Raw genomic sequence first — 21,220 nt, forward strand, 5'->3', positions numbered from 1 at the left:
TGGCAAGTAGGTTAGGACATCTAGTTTGTTCATGACACAAGTAATTTTTCCAACAATTGTTTCCAGACAGATTATTTCACAGTATCACAATTCCAGTGGGTCAGAAGTTTACATACACTAAGTTGACTGTGCCTTTAAACAGCTTGGAAAATTCCAGAAAATGTTGTCATGGCTTTAGAAGCTTCTGATAGGCTACTTGACATCATTTGAGATAATTGGAGGTGTACATGTGGAGGTATTTCAAGGTCTACTTTCAAACTCAGTGCCTCTTTGCTTGACATCATGGGAAAAATCAAAAGAAATCAGCCAAGACCTCAGAAAAGAGTTGTAGACCTCCACAAATCAGGTTTATCCTTGGGAGCAAATTTCAAACACCTGAAGGTACCACGTTCATCTGTACAAACAATAGTACGTAAGTAAAGGCACCATGTGACCACACAGCCATTAAATATCATACTTTCTGGAGAAATGTCCTTTGGTCTGATAGAACTGTTTGGCCATAATGACCATCATTATGTTTGGAGGAAAAGGGGGGGTTTTGAAAGCCGAAGAACACCATCCCAACCATGAAGTACTGGGGTGGCAGCATCATGTTGTGGGTGTGCTTTGCTGCAGGAGGGACTGATGCACTTCATGACATCATGAGGATGTAAAATTATGTGGAAATATTGAAGCAACATCTCAAGACATCAGTCAGGAAGTTAAAACTTGGTCACAAATGGGTCTTCCAAATGGACAATGACCCCAAGCATACTTCCACAATGGCTTAAGGACAAAAGAGTCAAGGTATTGGATTGGCCATCAGAAAGCCTTGACCTCAATCCTATAGAAAATTTGTGGGCAGAACTGAAAAAGCGTGTGCGAGCAAGGAGGCCTACAAACCTGACTCAGTTACACCAGCTCTGTCAGGAGGAATGGGCCAAAATTCACCCAATTTATTGTGGGAAGCTTGTGGAAGGCTACCCGAAATGTTTGACCAAGACAAACAATTTAAAGGCAATGCTACCAAATACTTGTCACGCCCTGACCATAGAGAGCTTTTTTTCTCTGTTGGTTAGGTCGGGGGTGACTAGGGTGGGTTATCTAGGTGATTTATACATCTATGTTGGCCAGGTATGGTTCCCAATCAGAGGCAGCTGTTTATCATTGTCTCTGATTGGGGATCATATTTAGGCAGCCATTTCCCCTTTGTGTTTTGTGGGATCTTGACTATGGATAGTTGCCTGTTGGCACTATTGTTAGCTTCACGGTCTGTTGAGATTTATTGTTTTGTTTTTCTGTGAGTTTCACTTAGAAATAAAAAGATGTGCAACCCAGATCACGCTGAGCTTTCGTCCAATCATTATAACGAACGTGACAATACTAATTGGGTGTATGTAAACTTCTGACCCACTGGGAATGTGATGAAAGAAATAAAAGCTGAAATAAATCATTCTCTCTACTACTATTCTGACATTCCACATTCTTACAATAATGTGGTGATCCTAACTTACCTAAAACAGGGAATTGTTACCAGGATTAAATGTAAGGAATGATGAAAAACTGAGTTTAAATGTATTTGGCTAAGGTGTATGTAAACTTCTGACTTCAACTGTATATCTGATCAAATGAATTGTCCTTTTATAAAGTACATACAGCAGTACACACCATTTTATAACTGTAATGGCTAATATAGTGGCAGTAATCCATTGCCTTGGTAACTGCCTGGCGTTGCTCAAACACGGAATAGAATTATGTATCGAAATCTAACAATCGCTTTTAGTGAAACATGAGCTGGAGAACTCCTAAATGTTTAAAGCCTCTTTTGGGTAACTTGCACCTTTGTAGTGGTGCTTAGCTCACATACTTTACTCTTGCTGTTACTGTACTGGAGCTGCTGACATTTCTCTCTCAGACATCACAATATTCTCATTGGTTTGTGTTTTACCAGTTATATGGTGCATAGTCAATGCACCATATAGTCAATGCAAATCAAACAACGGTTTGATTTGTCTAATCTTAGCAATTTCTTCTCAGCTAGCTACATAGCCGTCTTTGTATCAAAGATAATTGCGTAATTATCGTATTTCGCCGTCCTAACGTAGTCTTCACTAGCCAGCTAGCTAACGTCCACTGATTAGCTGCACTGGGAAAACTATTACACTCAACTGAACGACTTGATCAGTGTAGTGTTAGCTAGCTACATAGCTGTCTTTGCTGTCTTCGTATCTTCGTTCCAAGATAATTGTGTTGTTTAGGTTTAGAGTGTGTAGTCTTAGAGTTATCTTAATTTACCGAGGTTAGCTAGCCAGCTATTTGTCGTCCTTAACGTAGGAGACTCTGCTAGCTAGCCAACAGCTAGCCAACGCTAGCCAACGTCTTCTGAATAGAACTCAACAACCTGGTCGCATTCACAGGTAGTATCACATTTTTATTTCATTTCATTACAGTACAACGGTTTGATTTGTTTGATCGTAGCTAGCTACATAGCTAGCTACATAGCCGTCTTTGTATCAAAGATAATTGTGTAGTCTAGAGCGATTTTCTAGGTTAGCTAGCCAGCTATTGTCGTTCTTTTAACGCAACGTAACGTAAACAACACTACTAGCTAGCCAGCTAGCCCCTGAATAGCAGCACTGTAGAAACTATTACACTCAACGGAACGACTTGATTAGTGTAGTGTCAACAACGCACCCACTGCCAGCTAGCCTACTTCAGCAGTACTGTATCATTTTAATAATTTTAGTCAATAAGATTCTTGCTACGTAGCTTAACTTTCTGAACATTCGAGACGTGTAGTCCACTTGTCATTCCAATCTCCTTCTGTAGCCTGTTAACTATGTGTCTGTTTATCCCTGTTCTCTCCTCTCTGCACAGACCATACAAACGCTCCACACCGCGTGGCCGCGGCCACCCTAATCTGGTGGTCCCAGCGCGCACGACCCACGTGGAGTTCCAGGTCTCCGGTAGCCTCTGGAATTGCCGATCTGCGGTCAACAAGGCAGAGTTCATCTCAGCCTATGCCTCCCTCCAGTCCCTCAACTTCTTGGCACTAACGGAAACATGGATCACCACAGACAACACTGCTACTCCTACTGCTCTCTCTTCGTCCGCCCACGTGTTCTCGCACACGCGAGAGCTTCTGGTCAGCGGGGTGGTGGCACCGGGATCCTCATCTCTCCCAAGTGGTCATTCTCTCTTTCTCCCCTTACCCATCTGTCTATCGCCTCCTTTGAATTCTATGCTGTCACAGTTACCAGCCCTTTCAAGCTTAACATCCTTATCATTTATCGCCCTCCAGGTTCCCTCGGAGAGTTCATCAATGAGCTTGATGCCTTGATAAGCTCCTTTCCTGAGGACGGCTCACCTCTCACAGTTCTGGGCGACTTTAACCTCCCCTCGTCTACCTTTGACTCATTCCTCTCTGCCTCCTTCTTTCCACTCCTCTCCTCTTTTGACCTCACCCTCTCACCTTCCCCCCCTACTCACAAGGCAGGCAATACGCTCGACCTCATCTTTACTAGATGCTGTTCTTCCACTAACCTCATTGCAACTCCCCTCCAAGTCTCCGACCACTACCTTGTATCCTTTTCCCTCTCGCTCTCATCCAACACCTCCCACACTGCCCCTACTCGGATGGTATCGCGCCGTCCCAACCTTCGCTCTCTCTCCCCCGCTACTCTCTCCTCTTCCATCCTATCATCTCTTCCCTCCGCTCAAACCTTCTCCAACCTATCTCCTGATTCTGCCTCCTCAACCCTCCTCTCCTCCCTCTCTGCATCCTTTGACTCTCTATGTCCCCTATCCTCCAGGCCGGCTCGGTCCTCCCTCCCGCTCCGTGGCTCGATGACTCATTGCGAGCTCACAGAACAGGGCTCCGGGCAGCCGAGCGGAAATGGAGGAAAACTCGCCTCCCTGCGGACCTGGCATCCTTTCACTCCCTCCTCTCTACATTTTCCTCCTCTGTCTCTGCTGCTAAAGCCACTTTCTACCACGCTAAATTCCAAGCATCTGCCTCTAACCCTAGGAAGCTCTTTGCCACCTTCTCCTCCCTCCTGAATCCTCCTGCCCCCCCCCCTCCTCCCTCTCTGCAGACAACTTCGTCAACCATTTTGAAAAGAAGGTCGACGACATCCGATCCTCGTTTGCTAAGTCAAACGACACCGCTGGTTCTGCTCACACTGCCCTACCCTGTGCTCTGACCTCTTTCTCCCCTCTCTTTCCAGATGAAATCTCGCGTCTTGTGACGGCCGGCCGCCCAACAACCTGCCCGCTTGACCCTATCCCCTCCCCTCTTCTCCAGACCATTTCCGGAGACCTTCTCCCTTACCTCACCTCGCTCATCAACTCATCACTGACCGCTGGCTACGTCCCTTCCGTCTTCAAGAGAGCGAGAGTGAGCGTGCCGTCCTTGGCCAGCTCTCCCGCTATCTCTCTCTGAATGACCTTCTTGATCCAAATCAGTCAGGTTTCAAGACTAGTCATTCAACTGAGACTGCTCTCCTCTGTATCATGGAGGCGCTCCGCACTGCTAAAGCTAACTCTCTCTCCTCTGCTCTCATCCTTCTAGATCTATCGGCTGCCTTCGATACTGTGAACCATCAGATCCTCCTCTCCACCCTCTCCGAGTTGGGCATCTCCGGCGCGGCCCACGCTTGGATTGCGTCCTACCTGACAGGTCGCTCCTACCAGGTGGCGTGGCGAGAATCTGTCTCCTCACCACGCGCTCTCACCACTGGTGTCCCCCAGGGCTCTGTTCTAGGCCCTCTCCTATTCTCGCTATACACCAAGTCACTTGGCTCTGTCATAACCTCACATGGTCTCTCCTATCATTGCTATGCAGACGACACACAACTAATCTTCTCCTTTCCCCCTTCTGATGACCAGGTGGCGAATCGCATCTCTGCATGTCTGGCAGACATATCAGTGTGGATGACGGATCACCACCTCAAGCTGAACCTCGGCAAGACGGAGCTGCTCTTCCTCCCGGGGAAGGACTGCCCGTTCCATGATCTCGCCATCACGGTTGACAACTCCATTGTGTCCTCCTCCCAGAGCGCTAAGAACCTTGGTGTGATCCTGGACAACACCCTATCGTTCTCAACCAACATCAAGGCGGTGGCCCGTTCCTGTAGGTTCATGCTCTACAACATCCGCAGAGTACGACCCTGCCTCACACAGGAAGCGGCGCAGGTCCTAATCCAGGCACTTGTCATCTCCCGTCTGGATTACTGCAACTCGCTGTTGGCTGGGCTCCCTGCCTGTGCCATTAAACCCCTTCAACTCATCCAGAACGCCGCAGCCCGTCTGGTGTTCAACCTTCCCAAGTTCTCTCATGTCACCCCGCTCCTCCGTTCTCTCCACTGGCTTCCAGTTGAAGCTTGCATCCGCTACAAGACCATGGTGCTTGCCTACGGAGCTGTGAGGGGAACGGCACCTCAGTACCTCCAGGCTCTGATCAGGCCCTACACCCAAACAAGGGCACTGCGTTCATCCACCTCTGGCCTGCTCGCCTCCCTACCACTGAGGAAGTACAGCTCCCGCTCAGCCCAGTCAAAACTGTTCGCTGCTCTGGCCCCCCAATGGTGGAACAAACTCCCTCACGACGCCAGGACAGCGGAGTCAATCACCACCTTCCGGAGACACCTGAAACCCCACCTCTTTAAGGAATACCTAGGATAGGATAAGTATCCCCCCCCTTTAAGATTTAGATGCACTATTGTAAAGTGACTGTTCCACTGGATGTCATACGGTGAATGCACCAATTTGTAAGTCGCTCTGGATAAGAGCGTCTGCTAAATGACTTAAATGTAAATGTAAATGTAATGGTGCATTGTCAATGCATAGTCAAACTATTTTAGTAAAGTTACCCGCAAAAGACAGGATCACCACTACCTTCTAACTTCACCTATGCACAGACAAGGGTTTTAGCCTGCTATAGTAGTTACTGTATGTCACATTAATATCCTTCGAACAGCATGTAGGCCTACTCACCACTGGGCAAGTTGGGTAGGATTCAAACCTTGTCCCAAACAGCCTGACAAAAGCAAATGCAATCCACAGCTCAACTGTAAGGAAATCATGATGAAAGCCAAAAGTAATCCTTCATAATAGGGCGACACAGTGTTTTGCTGTATTTACTCACAGACTTTGGCTGAGGCACATCTCCCAGTCCCACTTTGTGTACTTACAGCAGGATTCAGGAGTTGCTTTTTGTCAGAACATTAGATTAATCTATTATTCACTGCAGTAATAGTGGTGATATTATTCATATATTGTACACACATGTACGCTCCGCCAGTCTCTTCCTTCCGTCTCTCCACAAACCCCCCCATGTCCCCTTATTCCCCCATACATAATTATGACCCCCCCCCCCCCCGAGTCCAGCTCTTCCCTGTAATCTTATAAAACCTCACCGTCCCTAGTGTGTGTGTACATGCATGCATGCATGTGTGTATGTGTGTGTGTTTGAGAGAGAAGCAATGAAGGGTGGGAGAGGTCCAGCCCCTGCCAAGTAATCTTATAAACCACTCTGTTGCCCACACAGCCTCTGTCCTGTCCACTCACCAATCTAACCCAGCAATCTGTTATTACCTGAACAAAACGTCTCTCTCAAAATGTGATTTCTCCTTTTTACTGGACTCTCCCCTGTCTCCACTGTCTTACCCTGCCTCACCCACAGCGATGGATGCTACCCACAACCCCAGAGATCTCTAGTGACAAATATGGATCTTGTCCAGAGGATAGTATGTAAGAAGAATAGATGAATGGACGAGTCAGAGGCTGCCACATGGCATCCAGCTGTTAAGTTGGCTAAACTGTTTGTGTGTGCCTGTGTGTGTGCCTGTGCAAGTAAACTGATCATGGCCTCACATATCACAACTACATTAACTTACACAAGATATTGTGTCATGTAATCACACCTTTGGTTGTATTTTTTACTCCATACACACTGGAATAATAAGCAGAGTAGATGCGTACTTAAACATCCCTGTAAATTGTTCAGTGGACATAACTCAAACATTTCCCTGCAGAATCACTCAGGATAGATAATACAACTTCCCTTAACTACATTAATGCTTATATCACCTATTATACTCATTAATACATTTAACCAATCTTAACAAGCTTAACATGCTTCATTACTGTAATATCACATGGTCAATGTACATACGGTACATTCAATCAATATAACGTTGGTTATACTGCACTAACAAGACGAGTGTTGCACTGCATTTTGAGAAGCAACAATGTGTTTGATTTGTAGGTCACACTTTATTTGGATAGTCTGGATAGTCCATCTGTAGATGCTCTACAGATGGTAATACTATCAACAAACTATCTGTTGATAAGCAGCTGCTTGCTAAGGTTACAGTTAGGGTTAGGTTTAGAGTAAGGGTTAAAGTTAGATTTGGGGCTAGTGGTAGGGTAAGGGTCAGGATAAGGGTTAGGGTTAGTACATAGTTAGTTGAAGGTCCATCAGTAGATGATCTACGGAGTATCCAAAAAAAGTGTTACCCCAAAAAAAGAACAAGTATGTACAGTGGCAAGAAAAAGTAAATGAACCCTTTGGAATTACTTGGATTTTTTGCATAAATTGGTCATAAAATTTGATCTGATCTTCATCGAAGTCTTAATCTAAGTCACAACAATAGACAAACATAGTGTGCTTAAACTAATAACACACCAATGATTGTATTTCTCTTGTCTATATTGAATACATCATTTAAACATTCACAGTGTAGGGTGGGAAAAAAGTATGTGAACCCCTGGGCTAATGACTTTTTCAAAAGCTAATTGGAGTCAGGAGTCCAATCAATGAGACGAGTTTGGAGATGAAGGTTAGAGCTGCATTTCCCTATAAAAAACACTCACAAAATTTGAGTTTGCTATTCACAAGAAGCATTGACTGATGTGAACCATGCCTCAAACAAAAGAGATCTCAGAAGACCTAAGATTAAGAATTGTTGACTTGCATAAAGCTGGAAAGGGTTACAAAAGTATCTCTAAAAGCCTTGACGTTCATCAGTCCATGGTAAGACAAATTGTCTATAAATGGAGAAAGTTCAACACTGTTGCTACTCTCCCTAGGAGTGGCCATCCTGCAAAGTCCTGCAAGACCACAAAGCAGAATGCTCATTGAGGTTAAGAAGAATCCTAGAGTGTCAGCTAAAGACTTACAGAAATCTCTGGAACATGCTAACATCTCTGTTGACGAGTCTATGATACGTAAAACACTAAACAAGAATGGTGTTCATGGGAGGACACCGCGGAAGAACCCACTGCTGTCCAAAAAATCCATTGCTCCACGTTCCGAAGTTTGCAAAAGTGCACCTGGATGTTCCACAGCACTACTGGAAAAGAGTTCTGTGCACAAATGAAACTACAGTTGAGTTAATGGAAGGAACACACAACACTAGAGTATGTGTGGAGAGAAAAAAGCACAGCACACCAACATCAAAACCTCATCTCCACTGTAAAGGATAGTGGCGGGAGCATCATGGTTTGGTGCTGCTTTTCTACATCAGGGTCGGAACAGCTTGCTATCACCAACGGAAAAATTAATTCCCAAGTTTATCAAGACATTTTGCAGGAGAATGTGAAGCTATCTTTAGGTGACCTACATTTATGTGACCTAAATTGCTTAAGCACCCCGGTGGTCCTACAATCTATGCTAGATGCCCTCAATCTCACACAAATGATCAAGGAACCTACCAGGTACAACCCCAAATCTGTAAATATGGGCACTCTCATAGTTATCATCCTAAACAACTTGCCCTCTAAATACACCTCTGCTGTTTTCAAACAGGATCTCAGCGATCACTGCCTCTGCCTGTGTCCGTTATGGGTCCGCTGTCAAACGACTACCCCTCATCACTGTCAAACGCTCCCTAAAACACTTCTGCGAGCAGGCCTTTCTAATCAACCTATCCTGGTATCCTGGAAGGATATTGACCTCAATTACGTCAGTAGAGGAAGTCTGGTTGTTCTTCAAAAGTGCTTTCCTCACCATCTTAAATAAGCATGCCCCTTTCAGAAAATGTAGAACAAAGAACAGATATAGCCCTTGGTTCACTTCAGACTTGACTGCGCTTGACCAGCAGAAAAACACTCTGTGGCGTACTTCACTAGCACCCCTCGATATGCAACTTTTCAGGGAAGTCAGGAACCAATACACACAGTCAGTTAGGAAAGCAAAGACTAGCTTTTTCAAACAGAAATTTGCATCCTGCAGCACTAATTCCAAAAGGATTTGGGACACTGTAAAGTCCACGGAGAATAAGAGTACCCCCTCCCAGCTGCCCACAGCACTGAGACTAGGAAACATTGTCACCACTGATAAATACACGATAATTGAGAATTTCAATAAACATTTCTCTACGGCTGGCCATGCTTTCCACCTGGCTACCCCAACCCCGGCCAACAGCTCTGCACCCCCCCACAGAAACTGGCCCAAGGCCCCCCCCCCGCTTCTCCTCCACCCAAATCCAGACAGCTGATGTTCTGAAAGAGATGCAAAATCTGGATCACTACAAATCAGCTGGGCTAGACAATCTGGACCCTCTCTTCCTAAAATTATCCACCACCATTGTTGCAACCCCTATTACTAGTCTGTTCAACCTCTGAGATTCCTAAAGATTGGAAAGTGGCCTTGGTCTTCCCCCCACTTCAAAGGGGGAGACACTCTAGACCCAAACTGTTACAGACCTATATCCATCTTGCCCTGTCTTTCTAAAGTCTTCGAAAGCCAAGTGAACAAACAGATCACCGACCATTTCTAATCCCACCATAACTTCACCGATATGCAATCTGGTTTCCGAGCTGGTCACGGTTGCACCTCAGCCACACTCAAGGTCCTAAACGATATCATAACTGCCATCGATAAAAGACAGTACTATGCAGCTGTCTTCATCAACCTGGCCAAGGCTTTCGACTCTGTCATTCACCACATTCTTATCTGCAGACTCAACAGCCTTGGTTTCTCTAATGACTGCCTCGCCTGGTTCACTAACTACTTCTCAGATAGAGTTCAGTGTGTCAAATCGGAGGGCCTGTTGTCTGGACCTCTGGCAGTCTCTATGGGGGTGCCACAGGGTTCAATTCTCGGGCCGACTCTTTTCTCTGTATATATCAATGATGTCACTCTTGCTGCGGGTGATTCTTTGATCCACTTCTGTGCAGACAACACTATTTGTGTCACTATTTTTCTTTGGACATTGTTTTAACAAACCTCCAAACGAGCTTCAATGCTAAACAACACTCCTTCCGTCGACTCCAACTGCTCTTAAATGCTAGTAAAAAAAAATGCATGCTCTTCAAAAGATTGCTGCCCACACCCGCCCTTTCTGACTTAGAATATGTGTACAACTATAAATACCTAGGTGTCTGGTTATACTGTAAACTCTCCTTCCAGTCTCACATTAAGCATCTCCAATCCAAAGTTACATCTAGAATTGCCGTCCTATTTCACAACAAAGCCTCTTTTTCTAATGCTGCCAAACGTAACCTCATAAAACTGACTATCCTACCGATCCTTGACTTCGGCAATGTCATTTACAAAATAGCCTCCAATGCTCTACTCAGCAAATTGGATGCAGTCTATCACAGTGCCACCCTGCACTGAGAATGTTTACACGGTGTGTCAATAAAGACATGAAAACATAAAATTGTTTGTCTGTTATTAGTTTAAGGAGACTGTGTTTGTCTATTGTTGTGACCTAGATGAAGATTAGATCAAATTTCTGACAAATTTATGCAGAAATACAGGTATTTCCAAAGGGTTCACATACTTTTTATTGCCACTATATATGTTCTATGCTATTGTACATTGACCTATTGTACATTGACCTATTGTACATTGACCTATTGTACATTGACCTATTGTACATTGAGCTATTGTACATTGACCTATTGTACATTGACCTATTGTACATTGACCTATTGTACATTGAGCTATTGTACATTGACCTATTGTACATTGACCTATTGTACATTGACCTATTGTACATTGAGCTATTGTACATTGACCTATTGTACATTGCCCTATTGTACATTGAGCTATTGTACATTGACCTATTGTACATTGACCTATTGTACATTGAGCTATTGTACATTGACCTATTGTACATTGAGCTATTGTACACTGAGCTATTGTACATTGACCTATTGTACATTGACCTATTGTACATTGAGCTATTGTACATTGACCTATTGTACATTGACCTATTGTACATTGACCTATTGTACATTGAGCTATTGTACATTGAGCTATTGTACATTGACCTATTGTACATTGCCCTATTGTACATTGAGCTATTGTACATTGAGCTATTGTACATTGAGCTATTGTACATTGAGCTATTGTACATTGAGCTATTGTACATTGACCTATTGTACATTGAGCTATTGTACATTGACCTATTGTACATTGACCTATTGTACATTGACCTATTGTACATTGAGCTATTGTACATTGACCTATTGTATATTGGCCTATTGTACATTGACCTATTGTACATTGAGCTATTGTACATTGAGCTATTGCTATTGTACATTGAGCTATTGTACATTGAGCTATTGTACATTGAACTATTGCTATTGTACATTGAGCTATTGTACATTGAGCTATTTTACATTGAGCTATTGTACATTGAGCTATTGCTATTGTACATCGAGCTATTGCTATTGTACATTGAGCTATTGTACATTGAGCTATTGCTATTGTACATTGAGATATTGTACATTGAGCTATTGTACTTTGAGCTATTGCTATTGTACATTGAGCTATTGTACTTTGAGCTATAGCTATTGTACATTGAACTATTGTACACTGAGTTATTGCTATTGTACATTGAGCTATTGTACATTGAGCTATTGTACATTGAGCTATTGTACATTGAACTATTGTACACTGAGTTATTGCTATTGTACATTGAGCTATTGTACATTGTGTCACGTTAGCATGCTATATTATCATTTGGAGATGAGATAAACCAGAGCAATTCATATACTCTACAGAGTTTAGATAATTTGACTTTTCTTTGCCAAGACAAGACTAGAGTGAGCTATCTGTGATGTAATACAAAATACCAGGAAGTGATCCTAAATGTGGAAGCCAAATCTTACCATAGTTTCATTCAGTGAGTTCCATTAGATTTCCAGTGCAGACACTGTAGATCCACTTCCATATGAGACCTGCTCTGATCTCAATGATTAAGCCACCTCCCCGCACCTCTCTGATTCTGAGGGATTGGGTTAAATGCAGAAGACACACACCTGGGTTATATGCGTAAGACACATTTCAGTGGAATGCATTCAGTTGTGCAACTGACTACGTATCTCTCTTCCCTTTCCGTGATCAGATTTCAGTGTTAAGACTGTAAAAAAAAATCAGAATAAATTATTATTTTGTCTTTCTTACAATCCATGAGTATAACCACAGCTCATTGGGCAATTCCCATATTTATGCAAATTGCTTCCCTCTCTCTGGGTGTCTGAAGTTAAAACTGTCAAAGTAGCATTGGATGTGTCAGAGGAACAGTACCAGTAGCCAAGGCAATACATTGTCCAGAAATGTATTTTTCCATTTCCAATTAATGTGTTGTGATATAGCTCGATGACAGCAATGAGGAAACTCATTACCTGTAATTCATCAGTATATCAGGTTTATTAGATTATCTCTGGCTGAGATGGAATGGCAATACAGATTAGAGGCAATGGATATGATGGTCCAATAACATCAATGAGTATGTTTGTAAAATCATAATTTGGTAGTGAAATCGAATGTCTTGAATAACACAACTAGCCTGCTCAAAATGCTCTATGACTGTGGCTGTAGATGTTTATAGGAACTTAGCTCCTAAATGCTAAGCTCCTAATGCATTATAATGTGTTATGAAGACGTTAATGTGAAGATCTACTTGGTAGGACTTAATGAACGGAGATAAATCAGATTTAGCTGAATAATGCATTTCTCTCATGCCCTCCCATTGCTCCATTGGTAATGTGGTGTGGATAAATGTCATTGATTAAGAATGTGTGATCTGAGCTGTTCTGTGTAGCACAACATTACTGCCTAGGAGCTCAGACCAAAGCTCATTAAGGTTAGTGAGGTGGAACGTCTCTTTAGGTGTCCTCTACAAGCCTGAGTCTCAAACTTTCTACTGCTGTGACCCTACAATATAGGAATAGTGCCCATTGTATTAAGAAATAGATTTGAGCCTAAAAGTTACCATACTAAATCATAAGATTCTCTCCCAAAAGACATTGCTTCATCAAAATTGAATTTCTAAATGTGATTAGAAATATCAGAAGTAGAAACCCATGGTATATTAGCATAGCCGCTACATTCAATGGACTTTCTCCTGCTTCAGTTTTGCCTTGCTAGATGACAATCAATATGGTGATTGATAACAGATATGAGAAGTGTCCATTCCTTTGCTTCATATCTACAGGAAACGTCTCATCTTCCCTGATCACAGCACCAGTGCTGGCTCAATCTGATGAAACTGATTTTGTGCGGAAGTGTGCGGACTACGAATGAATTAATAACTAAAGTACAGCAATGCCAACTGTCTCATTAACTACCTCTCAGTGAGTCTGCCAGGCAAGCTATTACCCTTCTGGGATGGGCCTCATCCAGACCCCTGACTCTGCATAGACCTGGACCCTGTCCTCCCTCCAACCCTCCCTCTGTCAGTGTTCAAGATATCAGGCTATGTCTTGCCTCCCAGTGGAGCAGAATCCTCTAATCAATTACCACCCCAGTAACCACAACCCCGCATCCCATTTCTCTATGTCACGCTCAATAAAAGCTATTCCCCCTCTCTCGCTCTCTTTCTCTCTCTCCACTGACCCTCTGTGCTCTCTATCTAGCTTAATCTCAATTTGCCCCATATCTGTGTAGGATGTTGTATGTACTGCACCAACACATAACCATGCCACTAGAGCAAGAAGCGTATTGCTCAGAGCCATCAGCTGACTAAATCTTACTATATGAGAGACCACCTGTTACACCCACCTTCCTCTGACCTGCTCTCCACAACAGCCCCAGCAGCTGATTGTCATCAACTGTAAGATGAGGGTCATAGCACCTATCTAACGTGTATTAATCTGAGCTTGGATGTGATACCATCCTCCCAAATGGTATTCCCACATTCTGAACCCTGTAGAAGGCTTAAACATTGGTTCATCTATGCATCAAGAAGACTTTGATCAGAGCCACTGTTGCTTCTGTGGCTTCTGTGTAAAGTGTAGCAGAAGAAGGCTAGTTGAAGCTGACGTAGCCTTGACATCACAATCCCCTGAGAGTTGAAGTAACTGTCATCTTCACTGGATTTCAGTATCTGGGTGTTATCAAGTCTTGTAGGGTTGTTGGTTGGCTTTAGAATGTGAAAAAAGCTCCACACTAGAGTACATCACAATTTTCAGGGGATTGTGATGTCAAGGCTACGTCAGCTTCAACGCCAGACCTTCTTCTGTTACACTTTACACAGAAGCCACAGAAGCAACAGTGGCTCTGATCAAAGTGAGTATATTCTCATTAATGTTTACATAGAGATTCTGTATTCATTATTTTAGCAGAGTCCCAAGTGGCACAGGACTCAGTGTGTGTGTTTTAAGATGTCTGTCCTCCTTTCACAGCTTTGAGTATTGTGCATCATTAAAGACTGATTCTGTGTACTGGTGAGTAGTCTTTACTTTATAACACAACCTTACTGTTAATGCTTGCTGGTGTAAGACTGTCAGTCACTTCTTTATAAAGGGGAGATCAAAAAGCAGCATAACCAGACACGCACGCACGCACGCACGCACGCACACACACACACACACACACACACACACACTGGGCTGACAGAAGTAGGCATGGTATCAGATCCACCGCTGTAGCTTTGCAGGATTGAGGAACGAGGTGTGTTTTTCTTTAAGAAAACGTAGCTAACATCTACATGCAGCATGCTGATAACACTGAGCCTTTCGTTCCCTGGTGAAATGGAGGGAGGCGAAACTCATATTTATGCCTTTGTCGTCAACGAAATAGTAAACTACTTGGCTAGGGATTAAGTTGTGAATTTGTAAAACAGATTGTGTTGGAAATACAGTGGGTTTCATTGACTGGGGGATTCTGTTAGACACCCAAACACAATACAGTCCCTTGGAAACAGAGGCAAGTTGATGGTGTCCCATTGACTACAACACAAGCAGACAAAGGCATTCAGTCAGACATGACTGGTAATTGGGCACCATGGGGTGAATCTCAATAGTCTAAATATGGGCTACATCTATATAAAAAATTAAGCACTTCCTCCCCTCATCTCCTTTCCTTAATCTTTCTAGATCTTTAATGGTACATATTACATGCTGAAACAATCGAGGTGCAAAAATTCCTAGCACTGATGTATCAAAACCTGGGGGAAAGTTGAGAATCCTACTTGAAGAAGTATTCCTATGAAGATCCAGGAGGATCTACTCTTCTTAGCAGAGGTGACCGCCAGTAGATTGCACCAGGTTTGTCCTCAGCCGCCATTAATATGTTAAATGGCAATTTTTGCCTCAATTTGGGATGAGATCAGTTTGAAGATTGAGAGGTTTGACATGCTGACTGCTAAATACCCAGAGACACACTGTCCTTTCTATAGCAGAAGGGATGTGAGAAGAATAGCTCAGCGTAGAATGTTATGATCTGTAGATTGTCTATTACAAATACTGTTGTGGATTATCAATTCAAATCAAATTTGATTTGTCACGTGCGCCAAATACAACGGGTGTAGAACTTAGAGTGAAATGCTTATTTACAAGCTCTAACCAACAGTGCAATGTTTAAGTAAAATAAAAGTATTAGGTGAACAATAGATAAGAAATAAAAACAACAGTAAAAAATACAGTGAAAAATAACAGTAGCGAGGCTATGTACAGTAGCGAGGCTACAACAGTATTGAGGCTACACACAGGCACCGGTTAGTTGGGCTAATTGAGGTAGTATGTACATGTAGGTATGCTTAAAGTGACTATGCATATATGATAAACAGAGAGTAGCAGTGGCGTAAAAGAGGGGTTGGTGGGTGGTGTAACACAATGCAGATAGTCCGGGTTACCAATGTGCGGGTTCACCGGTTAGTCGAGCTAATTGAGGTAGTATGTACATGAATGTAGAGCTAAAGTGACTATGCATATATGATAAAAAGAGAGTAGCAGCAGAGTAAAAGAGGGGTTGGGGGGGAACTTCATGCAAATAGTCTGGGTAGCCATTTGATTAACTCTTCAGGAGTCTTATGGCTTGGGGGTAAAAACTGTTGGGAAGCCTTTTGGTCCGAGACTTGGTGCTCCAGTACCGCTTGCCATGCGAACAGTCTATGACTGGGGTGGCTGGGTTCTTTGGCAATTTTTAGGGCCTTCCTCTGACACCGCCTGGTGTAGAGGTCCTGGATGGCAGCCAGCTTTGCCCCAGTGATGTACTGGGCCATACGCACTACCCCTTGAGGCCGAACAGTGATGCAACCAGTCAGGATGCTCTCGATGTTGCAGCTGTAAAACATTTTGAGGATCTGAGGACCCATGCCAAATCTTTTTAGTTTCCTGAGGGGGAATAGGCTTTGTCGTGCCCTCTTCACGACTGTCTTGGTGTGTTTGGACCATTCTAATTTGTTGGTGATGCTCTCAACCTGCTCCACTACAGCCCTGTCGATGAGAATGGGGGCGTGCTCTGTCCTCCTTTTCCTGTAATCCACAATCATCTCCTTAGTCTTGGTTATGTTGAGGGATAGGTTGTTATTCTGGCACCACCCAGCCAGGTCTCTGACCTCCTCTCTATAGGCTGTCTAGTCGTTGTCGGTGATCAGGCCTAGCACTGTTGTGTCGTCTTCAAACTTAATGATGGTGTTGGAGTCGTGCCGGGCCACACAGTCTTGGGTGAACAGGGAGTACAGGAGGGGACTGAGCACACACCCCTGAGGGCCTCCAGTGTTGAGGATCAGTGTTGCAGATGTGTTGCTACCTACCCTCACCACCTGGGTGCGGCCCGTCAGGAAGTCCAGGATCCAGTTGCAGAGGGAGGTGTTCAGTCCCAGGATCTTTAGCTTATTGATGAGCTTTGAGAGTACTATGGTATTGAACGCTGAGCTGTAGTCAACGAATAGCATTCTCATGTAGGTGTTCCTTTTGTCCAGGTGGGAAAGGGCAGTGTGGCGTGCAATAGAGATTGCATCATCTGTGAATCTGTTTGGGCGGTCTGCAAATTGGAGTAGGTCTGGGGTTTCTGAGATAATGGTGTTGTGAGCCATGACCAGCCTTTCAAAGCCCTTCATGGCTAGGAACGTGAGTGTTACGGGTCTGTATTCATTTAGGCCGGTTGCCTTAGTGTTCTTGGGCATAGGGACTATGGTGGTCTGCTTGAAACACCTGCCAGTCGGTCAGCACGTGCCGGGAGCACACGACTGTTAATCCGTCTGGCCCCGTAGCCTTGTGAATGTTGACCTGTTTAAAGGTCTTACTCACGTCGGCTACGAAGAGTGTGATCACACAGTTGTCCAGAACATCTGATGCTCTTATGCATGCCTTATGCATACCTCAGTGTTGTTTGCTTAGAAGCGAGAATAGAAGTTATTTAGCGCGTCTGGTAGGCTCGTGTCACTGGGCAGCTCGCGGCTGTGCTTCCCTTTGTAGTTTGTAATAGTTTGAAAGACCTGCCACATAAAACGAGCTTCGGAGCAGGTGTTTTACGATTCAATCTTAGCCCTTTATTGATGCTTTGCCTGTTTGATGGTTTGTCGGAGATCTTTTTTTAAATGTATTTTACCTTTATTTAACTAGGCAAGTCAATTAGGAACAAATTATTATTTTCAATGACGGCCTAGGAACAGTGGGTTAACTGCCTGTTCAGGGGCAGAACGACATAATTGTACCTTGTCAGCTCGGGGATTTGAACTTGCAACCTTCCGGTTACGAGCCCAATGCTCTAACCACTAGGCTACCCTGCCGCCCCACCTAACAGGATTTGTTATAAGCTTCCGGGTTAGAGTCCCACACCTTGAAAGCTGCAGCTCTACCATTTAGCTCAGTGTTAATGTTGCCCGTAATCCATGGCTTCCTGTTGGGGTATGTACGTACAGTCACTGTGGGGACGGCGTCCTCGATGCACTTATTGATAAAACTGATGTGGTGTACTCCTCAATGTCATCGGAAGAATTCCGGAACATGTTCCAGTCTGTGATAGCAACACAGTCCTGTAGTTTAGCATCTGCTTCATCTGACCACTTTTTTATAGACCGAGTAACTGGTGCTTCCTGCTTTCATTTTTGCTTGTAAGCAGGAATCAGGAGGATAGAATTGTGGTCAGATTTACCAAATGGAGGGCAAGGGAGGGCTTTGTACGTGTTTACGCGGAATAATCTAGAATTATTTTCTCCTCTGGTTGCACACATGTTGATAGAAATTAGGTATAACTGATTTCAATTTCCCTGCATTAAAGTCTCCGGCCACTATGAGCGCCGCCTCTGGGTGAGAGGTTTCCTATTTGCTTATTTCCTTATACAGCTGACAGAGTGCGCTCTTAGTGCCAGCATCCGCCTGTGGTGGTAAATAAACAGCCACGAAACGTATAGATGAAAACTCTCTGAAACTCTCTTGGCAAATAGTGTGGTCAGTTTATCATAAGATACTCTACTTCAGGTGAGCAAAATCTTGAGACTTACTTAGATTTCGTGCACCAGCTGTTGTTTACAAATATGCACAGACCCCCCCCTTGTCTTACCGGAGTGTGCTGTTCTATCTAGCCAGTGCAGCGTATACCCTGCTAGCTGAATATCCATGTCATCATTTAGCCACGATTCTGTGAAACATAAGATGTTACAGTTTTTGATGTCCCATTGGTGGGATATTCGTGATCGTACCTCGTCTAATTTATTGTCCAATGTTTGCATGTTTGCGAGTAAAATTAGCGGTAACGGCAGCTTTCCCACTCACCTTCTGCGGATCCTTACGAGGCACCCCGCTCGGTGGCCTTTGTACCTGCGTCTCTTCCACTTGCCAATAACTGGGATGTTGGCCTTGTAGGGTGATCGGAGTATGTCCTGTGGGTCCTGCTTGTTGAAGAAAAAAATCTTTGTCTATTCCGAGGTGAGTGATCGCTGTCCTGATATCCAGAAGCTATTGTTTTGCCATAAGATATGGTGGCAGCAACATTATGTTCAAAATAAGTTACAAATAACGTGAAAAAAAACACATAATAGCACAATTGGTTGGGTGTACGTACAACTGCTGCCATTTCTTCTGGCACCATTTTACACTAACTCCAATAAAAGAGAGTTTAACAAAACACCAGACACACAGGTACGCACAACCCCCCTGTTGCTGACAGGAAGCCTCCACTAATCTGGCTGGCAGATTAATCTGGCTGACGCACAGGTACGCACCCGCCCCCCAACTCTAATTTGCCTACCACTCCAGGAGATCCACGGAAGATTCCATTTCCATCGCTATTCACATGGTTGTAACACAGACAAGAGAAACACCTATGTTAGAATGCTGTTTATTGACAACAATTCTGCAGTCAACACTATTGTTTCCTCCAAGCTCTACACCAAGCTTAGAGCCCTGGGTTTGGACACCACCCTCTGCAGCTGAATCTTGGTCTTCCTGATGACCAGCCTCAGGCTGTGAGGATTGGCAACAACACCTCTTCCACACTGAGCTCTTCTAACACAGCCCCCAGAGGTGTGTCCTCAGCCCTCTGCTGTACTCCCAGTTCACTAATGACTGTATGGCTTTGCAGGACATCAACTCCATCATCAACTTTGCTGACGACACCCCGGTTGTTGGCCTGATAACCAACAATGATGAATCAGCCTATAGGGAGGATTTAAGCAAACTGGCATTGTGGTGTAATTACAACCTCTCCCACAACATCAGAAAAACAAAGGAGTTGATTGTTCACTTCAGGAAGTAGAGGAGGGAACATGCCCAGATCCACATCAACGGGATTACAGTTGAGAGAGTGACGAGTTTTACGTTTCTTGGCATCCACATCACGAGGAGAGGAGGAGGAAAATGTAAGATTCTATTTGAAAAGGTAGGGTTTCAGATGTTTAGTAAAGATGAACAGGAATTCTGCTGTCCTATTATCAGAGGGAAGCTGGTTCCACCATTGGGGTGCCATAACAGAGAAGAGCATTGACTGGGCTGAGCGGGAACTGCACACCCATAGGGGTAGGAGCGCCAAGAGATCTGAGGTGGCAGAACGGTGTACTCGGTCGGGTTGGGGTGTAGGGTTTGAGCATAGTCTGAAAGTAGGGAGGGGTTGACATTGACAAACAAGACGAACTGGCAACAGATAAACAGAGAACACAGGTATAAATACACAGGGGATAATGGGGAAGATTGGCGACACCTGGAGGAGGTGAAGACAATCACAAAGACAGGTGAAACAGATCAGGGTGTGACAGTACAACCCTCTAAGGGCACCACCTGGTGTCCTACCTGGGAGCATGCATGGTTGACCGGGGTGCAAACGGTGGAAGCCGGCAATTAGGGCTGAGTTCAGGATGTTTCTAGCGGGGACCCAGCACCTCTCCTCCGGGCCATAACCCTCCCAGTCAACCAGGTATTGGAAACCCTCAGGAGGCGTCTCACCATGTACGCCGGATGGCCATCAACGGCACGGGGGGAGGGGTGGGCCTGGATAGAAGACAAAAGGCAGTAAGACACAGGCTTTCATCTAGACACATGGAATGTACTGTAGGATGAATACAAAGGGTACAGGGCAACAGAAGGCAGACAGAAGTAAGGCTAATGATCTTGGCTATGGGGAAAGGGCCTATAAACAGGGGGACAGTTAGCAAGACTCCACCAGCAGGGGCAAAATCCCAAGTGGACAGCCATACCTTCTGCGCTAGACAAAACCGGGGAGCCGGGGTCCGATGGCAATCCGCTTGTCGTCGATACCTGGAAGTGGTCTTGAGGAGGGCCAACCGGGCTTTTCACCAGGTACGACGACAGTGGTGGACAAACATCTGGGTAGAAGGTATGCTGACCTCTTCCTGCTCAGGGAAGAGAGGAGGCTGATACCCCAGGAAACACTCAAATTGAGATCTAACCGATCACTGCAGCTGTACATAGCCCATCTGTAAATTGCCCACTCAGTCTACGTACCTACCTCATTCCCATTTTGTTATTATATACTTTTCTGCTCTTTTGCACACCAGTATTTCTACTTCCACATCACCATCTGCTCATATATCACTCGAGT

The 21,220-nt window shown here is 44.4% G+C and overlaps 1 long non-coding RNA gene across 1 annotated transcript in view; it reads right to left on the reverse strand.

Moving 5' to 3' along the window:
- Positions 1-12,225, reverse strand: part of LOC123992674 — a 30,933-nt gene extending 18,708 nt beyond the window's left edge. The window contains exon 1 of the long non-coding RNA XR_006831288.1: positions 12,106-12,225. This is a non-coding gene — a long non-coding RNA (uncharacterized LOC123992674). The remainder of the gene's footprint in view (positions 1-12,105) is intronic.
- Positions 12,226-21,220: the final 8,995 nt, after the last annotated feature.

Source organism: Oncorhynchus gorbuscha, linkage group LG02 (genome assembly GCF_021184085.1).
Source record: "Oncorhynchus gorbuscha isolate QuinsamMale2020 ecotype Even-year linkage group LG02, OgorEven_v1.0, whole genome shotgun sequence".
Classification (NCBI taxonomy): Eukaryota; Metazoa; Chordata; class Actinopteri; order Salmoniformes; family Salmonidae; genus Oncorhynchus; species Oncorhynchus gorbuscha.